The sequence below is a fragment of the Onychomys torridus genome, unplaced genomic scaffold (genome assembly GCF_903995425.1).
Source record: "Onychomys torridus unplaced genomic scaffold, mOncTor1.1, whole genome shotgun sequence".
Classification (NCBI taxonomy): Eukaryota; Metazoa; Chordata; class Mammalia; order Rodentia; family Cricetidae; genus Onychomys; species Onychomys torridus.
In genome coordinates, this window is record NW_023414046.1 from 2,306,689 (window position 1) to 2,317,491 (window position 10,803).

The following is a 10,803-nucleotide window of genomic DNA, read 5'->3' on the forward strand; positions in this document are numbered from 1 at the left end:
TATCCTCTTATTGTATTTTTACATGTGTTGCAAAATAATAATTCCATGGAACTTCTGCATGGACATCCCATTTGAGTGGACCTTACAGCAGTCCCCTTTTCTCCATAAATGCACCACATATTTGAAATATTCTTCCCACTTTCTAATTTCATATCACCTATATTCTACTGTTCTTCCTTTCTTCCTACATCTTCACACTAAAGGACTATTTCTGGCTTACTGGCTTCTACATGTAGTCTTACTTGAACATAAAAAGCAAGAAGTTTGAAGCTAGGACCCACATTTGAATTTACCCATGTGTCATTTGATGGACATCTAAGTTGATTCTGCATCCTAGATTCTGTCAATAAAGCAGTGATGAACAAGTTCTCATTGGCAAGATGGCAAGTCCTTGAAGTTCATGACTAGGAGTGTTTACTGTGTACCAATTTGCTCTGAGATTAAACCGCTTCATCTTGTAGGATGAGCCTTAAAACACACATTATTAAAAGAGAGATAAAGGACTGGAATGCTCTAATGTTGAACATGTCTTCCTCTTTCCCTTCTTACTTCATTTTCTCCTCCTCTTCTTCAGTGTTCCTAGAGCCTTAGATTAGATGATGTAACTTATGTTTTTAGGACTTGGACCACATACCTTACTTAATTTCTGCATCTGGGACACCAAGAGTCTCTGTATTCACCTAGGTGTAGTGTGTTGGGGGGGGGGGCGTTTAAGCAACTTTAGCATAAGTTACAAAGGAAACACTTTTTTGATAGTAAAATGATAAGGCCACCATCTAGTGGTGGGAGCAGTACAGTTTGGCATGAACTCAGCCCAGAGCTGTTAGCAATGGGTTGACCATGGACTTCTTGAGGCACCTTTTTCTTTTAAAAATCCAAGTCCCTGAAATGTCTCTTAGTCACAACTCCAATATTTGGTTTTGGCTTATGTTTTGTTTGCATTGGGAGGCTGGCATCTTGAAGTTAGCCTTTTACCATTTGTTTAAGTGTGTAGAAGCTAGGCTGCCTGTCTTTTATATGAAGGGCTCAGAACTCACGGTGAGGGTCAGATACCAGGGTGCAGCGTCCTCCTAGATCCAGTTCTTGTCTAGGCTGGCAGCAAGCATGTGGGGAGGCTGTGCAGAGCGGGTCCAGGGCAGCCTGACAGCTGGAGCTGTGTGGAAGGCAGCCTGAGATCCAGTGGGAGGGACCGGTGCATTTGGGCGGTCCCACTCGCCTGTAAACAGAGGTTGGGATGAGGTTGGACTTTAGTTGAGTGTAGGAGAACACGTTAGAGTGGAAGAAGCTAGATAAGTCAATCAATTGAATTCAGGGATATCAAGTGAGTGAGGACAGGGAAGTTGCACTGTGGAGCAAAAGCCATAAGTATTAAGGGCCAGATTGAGCTTCCCTGTCTTCAAAGTGAGGAATCTCATGGTGCAGACCTGGCTGCAAAAGATAAGGCCAGATATTCCTTGGGATTAAAAGACTACTCACAGCCATAGGTTCCAGGTGAGGAGTCCCGGAAAAGTCACCAGTCAACAACAGCACAGTGGCAGGAAATGCTGGGCTGGGACACAGGATGTAAGGGACTAGGAGTTGGATGAGTTTCTCTGCTGATTATAAGAAAACTGGCTCTGAATTTCTGCTGTGGGTGTTTTACACTTGTCAACAAATTTCAGGTTATATTATTTGGAATAATCTTGCCCCCTTTTTTGGATTGATCTTCATCGCCAAAATGTTCTTCAAGAATAACCTAGTCCACCCTGCCTGCAGGAGTCCTGACTACTGGCCTGAAACTGGGGCTGCAATGAATGGGTGGTGGGATGGGGACATGGGGTTGTGCCCCGGGCCCAAAGCCTAGAGGATGGGGTGATCAGCTAGGAGAAAAGACTCACCTCTTAGTCCAATTGACACTAGCATACTTTGTCTCAAAGAACAGCTGCAGTCTAGGAGGGTGGGAAGGTTTGGGGGTGGGATGGGGCTTGTAGGTTACAGGGTCCGATGGGTGATGATGGCAGTCTGGCCTGCCTGCTGGGCTAAAACTGGGGCTGTGATGGGGGGTTGTGTGGGGTTTTACTCACTCATAAGTGGATATAGATACAAAGCAAAGACTAAGCAGACTACAAACCACAGCTCCAGAGATGCTAACTAACAAAAAGAACCCTAAGAGGGATGCATGGATCACCCTGGGAAGGGGAACTACATGAGATCTCCATGAATAAACTTGGGGTCGGGGTGGAAGGGAGGGTAGGGGGTGTGGAATGAGAACATAGGGGGATGGGATGGTCGATCTGGAACAGGGATGGAGTGGGAGAGCAATGAAAGAGATACTATGATACAGGGAGACATCCTGGGGAAAGGGAGAAACCAGGTGCTAGGGAAGTTCCCAGGAATCCACAATGATAACCCCACCTTAGAGTACTAACTAGCAGGAGAAGACAGTGTGCATGAACTTGTCTACCCATGTAATCAGATTGGTGCATACCCCAACTGTCATCATAGAGCTTTCATCCAGTAACCTATGGAAGCAGATACAGAGATCCAGAGCCAAGCACCAGGTGAAGCTCCAGGAGTCCAGTCAAAGAGAGAGAAGAGGGATTCTATGAGCAACGGGCATCAAGATCACGATGGGGAAACATACAGAGACAACCAAACCAAACTAGTGGGCACTCATGAACCATGGACCAATAGCTGTGGAGCCTCCATGTGACCGGACTAGTCCCTCTTCATAGGCAAGATTCAGAGGTTTTGTTAAAAAAAGAAAAGGAAAAAGAGAAAATAGATATGAGGTAGATCACTGAATCTACCCTGAGAAAAAAGATAAAGAAATAATAGGATAAATGGGTAGATCACTGAATCTACTCTAAAAAGAAAAAGGAGAAGATATAAAAATGGCAAAAGGTAGACTACTGAATCTATTATGAAAAGAAAAGATAGGATAAGTAATGAAAAATTTTTGTCTGAGTTTATCAAATGTTACTGGACTGGACATTATTATAGATAATGGAGTTTTTCACCTGAATCTGTCAAATGTTAATGGACTAGACATCATTAATGTAATCTTGACTGTGTATATTGTATATACTTATTGGATATGATCTTTCTTGTATTAGTTATAAGCTTTTTTAAATTTTAGACAAAAACAGGGGAAATGTGGTGGGTATTATGTTCCCTGAAATATTGTGTTTTCCCCAAAATAAACATATCTGGGGTCAGAGAACAGACAGCCACTAGAACAAAGCCAAAATTGGTGGCTAGAAAATGGGAAGAGTAAGCTATAGCAGAAGTTGGGAGTGGTGGTACACACCTTTAATCCCAGCACTTGGGAGGCAGAGCTAGCAGATCTCTGAGTTCAAGGCCACTTTAGAAACAGCTAAGCATGGTGATCCACGCCTTTAATCCCAGAAACACAACCTTTAATCCCAGGGAGTGGGGGCAGAAAGAGAAAAGTATATAAGGCCTGAGGACCAGGAATTAGGGGAGAAAAAAAGCATGTAGTGAGTAAAGCATTCGGCTGGTTAAGCATTCAGGCTTTCAAGCACAGTTCAGCTGAGAGCCATTGGGATGAGGATTCAGAAGCTTGCAATCTGAGGAAACAAGACCAGCTGAGGAACTGGTGAGGTGAGAACTGTGGCTTGTTCTGCTTCTCTGATCTTCCAGCAATCACCCCAATAACTGGCCTCGGGTTTGGTTTCATTAATAAGAACTTTTAAGATTCCTACTACATCTGGCAAGACAGTTGTGTAGCTTGATCCGCTTAAGGGGCCACCTGGCAGTGGGATCAGGATCCATCACTGGTACATGAGTGGGATTTTTGAGCCCACTGTCTATGGTGGAACACCTCACACAACTTTGTTGCAGGGGGAAGGGCTTAGATATGCCTCAACTAACTGTGTCAGGCTCTGCTGACTCCCCATGAATGGCCTATCCTTGGAGGAGGTGGGAAGAGGGGGTGGATTTTGGGGGAAGACTGGGGGGTGGGAGGAGAGAGGGGAGTGGGATCTGTGGTTGGTATGTAAAGGCAATAGAAATTTTCTTAATAATAATAACAGAATAACCTAGTCAAATATTTGAATTTGTGTGTTGATATTTGCAAACAGTTCTCTTTGCTATGGTAGAAAGGACATAGTTCTTCAAGTTTACATTCACCCACACTGACTTCCATGTTAATCCCCTTCCCTCTTCAAGAGAGTGGCATATAGTGGGGATTTGGCATTCCCAGAGAGCTTTTATATATCAGTCTTGAAAGAAAAACCTGTAATTAAATCCAAAATTATCATTTTTGTGAGTTCCACAGATAAGATTGTAAACATTCACATTTAAAAGTATCCTTTTTTACCACCGGGCGGTGGTGGCGCACGCCTTTAATCCCAGGACTCGGGAGGCAGAGCCAGGTGGATCTCTGTGAGTTCGAGGCCAGCCTGGTCTACAGAGCGAGATCTAAGGCAGCCTCCAAACCTACACAGAAAAATCCTGTCTTGAAAAACAAAAAATAAAAAAAGTATCCTTTTTTATCCACCATTAATTTTCCATCTGAGATGTGTGCACTCTGTTATATAAATACAACATTCTGAAAAGAGTCTCTGACAAGCTTGGTGACACAGGCCTTTAATCCCACCACTAAGGAGGAAAGGCAGGTGGACCTCAGTGAGATGGAAGCCAGCCGGGTCTACATAGTGAGTTATAGAACACCCAGGGCTTCATGATGAGACCTTGTCTCAAAATAGGGAAAGAAAAAATGTGTATTTTTGTGCTGAGTTCTTAATGCTGCAACTTAGAGCTTTGAAAATCACAGAATGCTGTTTTATGGTATCAGATCACCATATTTCAAAGTTAGAAAAGGTATTATAAAACCTTAAATTAAAGGTGGTGGTGGCACACACCTTTAATCCCAGAATTTGGGAGCAGAGGCAGGTCCTTGCCAGCTTGGTCTATAGAGCAAATTTAAGGACGGCTGGGACTACACAGAAAACCCTGTTTCTAGAGCATGGGGAGGAAGGAGAAAGAAATGAAAGGGTATTATTATATAAGAGAACATTAGAAAGCATCTTTTGAATAATTGTAATAACTCATCTACATCAGAAAATGTCTACAATAGTCTTTTGCATCCTTGTTCCAAAATAAGCACTATGTCCATACACACATGATCAAAATGTTATTTTTTGGTTCTGGCATTTTCTTTTTTTTAAGACCTGAACTCACAGTGTTGCTCTGTCTGGCCCAGAACTCACCGTGTAGACCAGGCTGTAATGGAATTCACAGAGTTCCACCCACCTGTTTCTACCAACTACTAAGATTAAAGATGTGCACGAACACAACAGTTCAAACTGTTACGTTTCATTTGTGGTATGTCGACAGCCAGTGGTGTGACTGTGGACTTCTCCCAGGAGGAGGGCTTTGTACAGAGACTGGATGTTGCAGAGTTGCAGCAGTCTGGTTTCTGTGGGTGAGAATAGTTTGCTTGCGGTCTCCCTTGCTCCTTCTTAGGGTTTATTGGAAAATTACTCTGCAAGTGTGTTTCCCTTGGGGAGATTTAAGACTTCCATCAAATTTGGTCCATGATAAATCCACTAATTCATTTCTGTATGCTTTTATGATCCCAGCCATTCAGTTCCATTTCTGCCCCTGAGATTTGACTGAGCTGTGATTGGAAGTGGCATTCAAGTTTCACTCAATGCTTTATAAATATTTTCAGTATTCTGACTCTGCATGATAATTGGGGAATTGCTTTTGTCAACTTAGTGGTTGCACCTGAATCTTCTGCTATTTTAACAAGCATCTATTAACCCCACAGCCCCATAGTCAACACCCATTGCTCAGGGCTTTGGTCTGGTGGGATTTCCAGTTCTGCAGCCATGGGCTCTGCTGCGGCCACCAAATTTAGTTTTAAACTAGGTCTCTGTTGTTCTGTTTTCCAATAAAGACACAGGACTTCATGTTGTGGTGAAAACCTGCTAGATTAGAGAGGCTGAGAAGCAACCAGCTGACCTTTGTTTTCAGTTGGAGACCCAGCAAGAGAAGGGTCTCTCCAGCTGTACTAAACAAAATGACCGTGAAACTCCAAGTCCTTCCCTACTAGATCCTGTGTGTCTCTCTGGCTTCTCCCTACTCTGTATAGCTAATTCATGTCAAATAGTTGCTTGCTCCACCCCCTGTTCCAATGATGACTTCATTAGCACTGTATAAGTGTTTCACAGTGCCATTAAATGTCCCGCAGTAAGGAATAATTTGTAGATTCCTCTCTTCATCTAATGAGCACAATACTGTTTTAGAAATCCAGGTGCTTTCTAATCAATCTCTTTCTCATGTGCAAGGTTCACTGACCACCCAGATCTTCTCACCTCTGGGGCCAAACAAAGAACCCCGAAAGATGGAGAGAGGGGAAACAGTAGCTAAGGATCCAGTGGGACATGAATTCAGTTTCATTAGAAATAATTCTGCATACTTCCACTGAAAAAGATCTCAAGATTATCTTGTTATAGCTATGAGAAGACTTTCTACAGAAGAATTGATACTGGGAGGCAAATCAGTTTTATATGGCTATTCATGTGAGTGATGCATAGTGGTTTTAGGTTCTCCTCCAATATCCACTCTTCATTAGCCCCCAGAAACAGTACCAGGCATGATTTCCCTCTTGTTCAGAGGATCTTAGTCCAATTACAAGGTGCAGGTTACCACCAAGGTCTGTGTGCCAGTCTAGCACCATTTTGGTTATCGTGTAGTGCCAATCATTGTTGGGGTTCATAGGTGTCATAGCTGGGTAAGACTATTTTAAATTCTGATCCATCTCAAGTCCTCTGGCTGTGACTTAAGTGCATGGCTTCTTCAAATTGGGGATCCTCTTTCTACCTCTGGGAAACAGCCATGATCAACAGGAGTAGCCTGTAATGTTTTGGGAATCTCAAGGACAGCTGTGACCAACAACTTCAAAGCAGGCTGGTAGGGGTGGTTTGTTAGAAAATCTATGGCCCTTGTGAGGAGCATCTTCAGCTGAGATGGGATATTTTCATTTATACTCTAACTGAATATGCATGCACACACTTATATGTAGTATAGGCATTTGGGGTAGATAATAGTAAGATTCCTTACGATTTTTCAGGCATCCTTACTGTTGTATGGTATTTTGTTTATATTCTGACAAATAAAGCTTGCCTGGAGATCAGAGACACAGAGCAGCCAGCCACCACAGAGACTTCTTACCTCTGTAAAATCTCAGAACAGCTGGGCGGTGGTGGCGCATGCCTTTAATTACAGCACTCGGGAGGCAGAGCCAAGCGGATCTCTGTGAGTTTCGAGGCCAGCCTGGGCTACCAAGTGAGTTCCAGGAAAGGCACAAAGCTACACAGAGAAACCCTATCTCGAAAAACCAAAAAATTAAAAATTAAAAAATTAAAAAAAAAAATCTCAGAACAAATGGCATGGGGAGATCCTGCCTCTAAAAATCCTCAGGCTGAGTGGGCCCAGATCCTGTCTCTACTACCTGCCTTATATTCCTGTTTCCACTTCTTTAGTGCTGAGATTAGGGTGGAGACAGCCCCTGAGGCCAGTCAGTGGTGGCACACACCTTTAAGCCCAGCACTTGGGAGGAGAAAGCAGGAAGATCGGGAGTCCCAGGCCACCCTGGACTACAGGAGATTGAATCCCTCTAAAAGAGAAGCAGACTCAGGCAGTGGTGGCACACACCTTTAAGCCCAGCACTTGGGAGGAGAAAGCAGGAAGATAGGGAGTCCCAGGCCACCCTGGACTACAGGAGATTGAATCTGTCCAAAAGAGAAGCAGAGTCAGACAGTGGTGGCACACAGCTTTAATCTCAGCATAATCAAGAGGTGGAGACATGAATATAAGGCAGAGGAGACAGGATCTCCTCCCATTCAGTCTGAGGTTCCACAGAGACAGGTTCCCACCCCTTAGGTCAGAGGATTCATAGAGGTAAGAATTCATTTCTGCGCAGTTTCTCCAATCTTTCAGCTTTCACTCTAATATCTGACTCGGGGTTTTATTGTTAAAACTAATTCAGATCATGTTTCACCTTACTGTTATTTTACTCTTCTGTGTTTATGTCTCTCCCTTCTCCATAATTGACACTTCCGTTTTCCATTTCCCCATTTTTTCAGATCACTGTTCCCTGTTATTCTCCTGTCTGTGACTCCCTCACACCCCACAGTGATCTTTTTACTTTTCTGGTTATTGATGTCACTCCAGATTTTGTACTCAACATCTGAAGATTTGCTGCAAGCTGCAGAAATATACAAAATAGGATTTCAGCTGATTGTGACAAAGCTAATACCTGGAAGAAGGCAAGGGCCTTCCAGAGGTCAAGCTGAGGTTCAAGAAGCCTTGGTGATATTTGGCTCCTGATTATCAGCCATTTCCTGCTATGAGTTTCTTGTGTGCTATTGTAGCTTTTCCATCATTTATTGGGCACCATTTCCCCTCTACTAGAGGAATATTTAGATAACCTTGTGCACTGCGCTATGTTCAGCCAGAACCCCAGTTCAAGCCTCCCTGTAATTTTTGTCATCATTGGCAACATCCAGCCAGGTCCATCCCCAGATGGAGGAAAGTACCTTATCAGAGATACCTCTGTACTCTCTAAGGACAGACTTAAGTGTCCAGACTACCTGTTTGAGAAGGCCTGGTGGATGTGCCAATTAACCTTAACTTCCTCCTTTTCCAAACCTTACCTCTAGTTCCAGATCTCCCTTTAACTATCACCAGAGGCATCTAGCTGTACACAGGTTGCCTAGTGACTGAGCACACTCTCCCCCACCCTGCAGAAAAAATGGCAGACAGCTTAGACAGATAGGAGCCACAGGAAAAAAGAAGGCAGTTTTATTTTCTCCCATTGACCTAGCAACTTATAGAGTCTTAACATTTTCTACCAATCACATTTAAGACTATAGTAGAGAACATAAGATCCTTCTTAGATATTACCCGAATTTAGCCTTTAGTTAATTCATTTCCCCATTGGTCACTTCCCTTTGGGGTTGCAAATGATTATTAATGGTTATTGCCTCTCTGTGATTCTTATCACCCCTCCGTTTGACCCTGGAAGCCTGGCTTTGCACTGCCAAGGGATTACTGCTTGTAAGTGTATATATACCAGGACTTCCAGGGCACAGGGGTACGGAGAAGAGAAAAGAGAATGGAAGAACTAGATGGGTAAGAAATTGAGAGGAACAAACTGAGATGGGGAAGAACTAGATTGAAGGGCTAGTAGAGAGTACTAGAGGAATGAGAAGGAAGATGAGGAAGAGCCAGATGGGGAAGAACAAGATGAGAGAGGAGATGGGAGAGGAGCTGATATGAGAAAGATCTAGGTGGATGAGAACCTAGAAGGGGCAGGACTAGATGAAGGAATTAAGATAGAACCTAGAGGGGACTGCAGATAAATGTAAAGAGAAATTGGACAAGAAAGGAGCTAAAAAATGAGAGCAGAGAGAGAACCGACACAGAATAATAAAGTGTATGGACTAAGGAATTTTGTATACATAGATTCATTTCTTTTCTTCAAAGATTAATTATCAGCTGGTTGTAGATTCTTCCCAGACCAATGGAGGTGCTGGATACCCATAGTCCTCGATAAAGATTTAGAACTAGGAACTTCCTATGATAGAGAACATGCAATGTCTGTCTTTCTGGGTCTGGGGTACCTCACTCAATATGATGTTTTCTAGGTCCACCCATGTACCTGCAAAGTTCATAATTTCAATTTTCTCTACATATAAATTCGATTCCATATTGTATGTGTACCAAATTTTCACTATCCAATTGTCAGTTCAAGGGTGTTTAGGTTGTTTCCCTTATGTAACTTTTGTGAGTAGAGCAGCAGTGAACATGGGTGAGCAGGTACCAGTGAAGTAGGATGTTGAGCTGTTTGAGAATATGCCAAGGAGTGGAACAGCTGGATCAACATGCTAGATTTGTTTAACTTGAGGATTCTCCATAGCAATTTCCAAAGTAGGTAGATTTTTGGTCATGGCATTTTTACTCACCATGCTTATGATTTTTATGTTGTTGCTGGTTGGATTATGGGCAGTATTTTTCCTCCTTCTGTGTGAGAACTAGTGATTTGCTGTCTTGCCCTTGGGTGATTACTTTGCAGTTCTCCTACATTTATCTATTCACCACATGAAATTTGTTACTTCCCATATTCTCATGGATAATTCTCCTGATACTCCTTTATGAAATTTGCCTCCATTGATAGTCTGCAAACCTACTTTAGTGATATCAATTATGTTAACTCAAGACGATCTTGAAATACACTTATGTCTATATCAACGTTAAGATAGTTTTTTTCTGGGTGCAACAATGCAGTTTACAGTGATTTTCTCTTCAAGCTTTAAATGTCATTCCACACTCTCCTAGATTTGGGATCATTGTCTGGACACGTGGTCATATATCTGCTGCTTGGGTGTTTTCATGTGGCTTGACATTCTCTAACAACTTTCTGTGGTGGCAGTTGGTGTATGCTTTTACAAATAAAGCTTTGCTGAAGATCAGAAGACAAAGCTAGCCACGAGTTAGCCACAGAAGCCAGGGAGTGGTGACACACACCTTTAATCCCAGCTCTTGGGAGACAGAGGCAGGCAGATTTCTGTGAATTCAAGGCTACACTGGGCTACACAAGATTGATGCAGTCTAAAAGAGAAACAGCCAGGAGGTGGTGGCACACTCTTTAATCCCAGCACTGGGTATCTCATGCCTTTGCTCCCAGTACTGGGGAGGCACACACACCTTTAATTCCAGCACTAGGGAGGTTGAGATAGGATGTGGTGTGGCTGGGCAGAGAAAGGAATATAAGGAGGAAGGGGGAAGGGG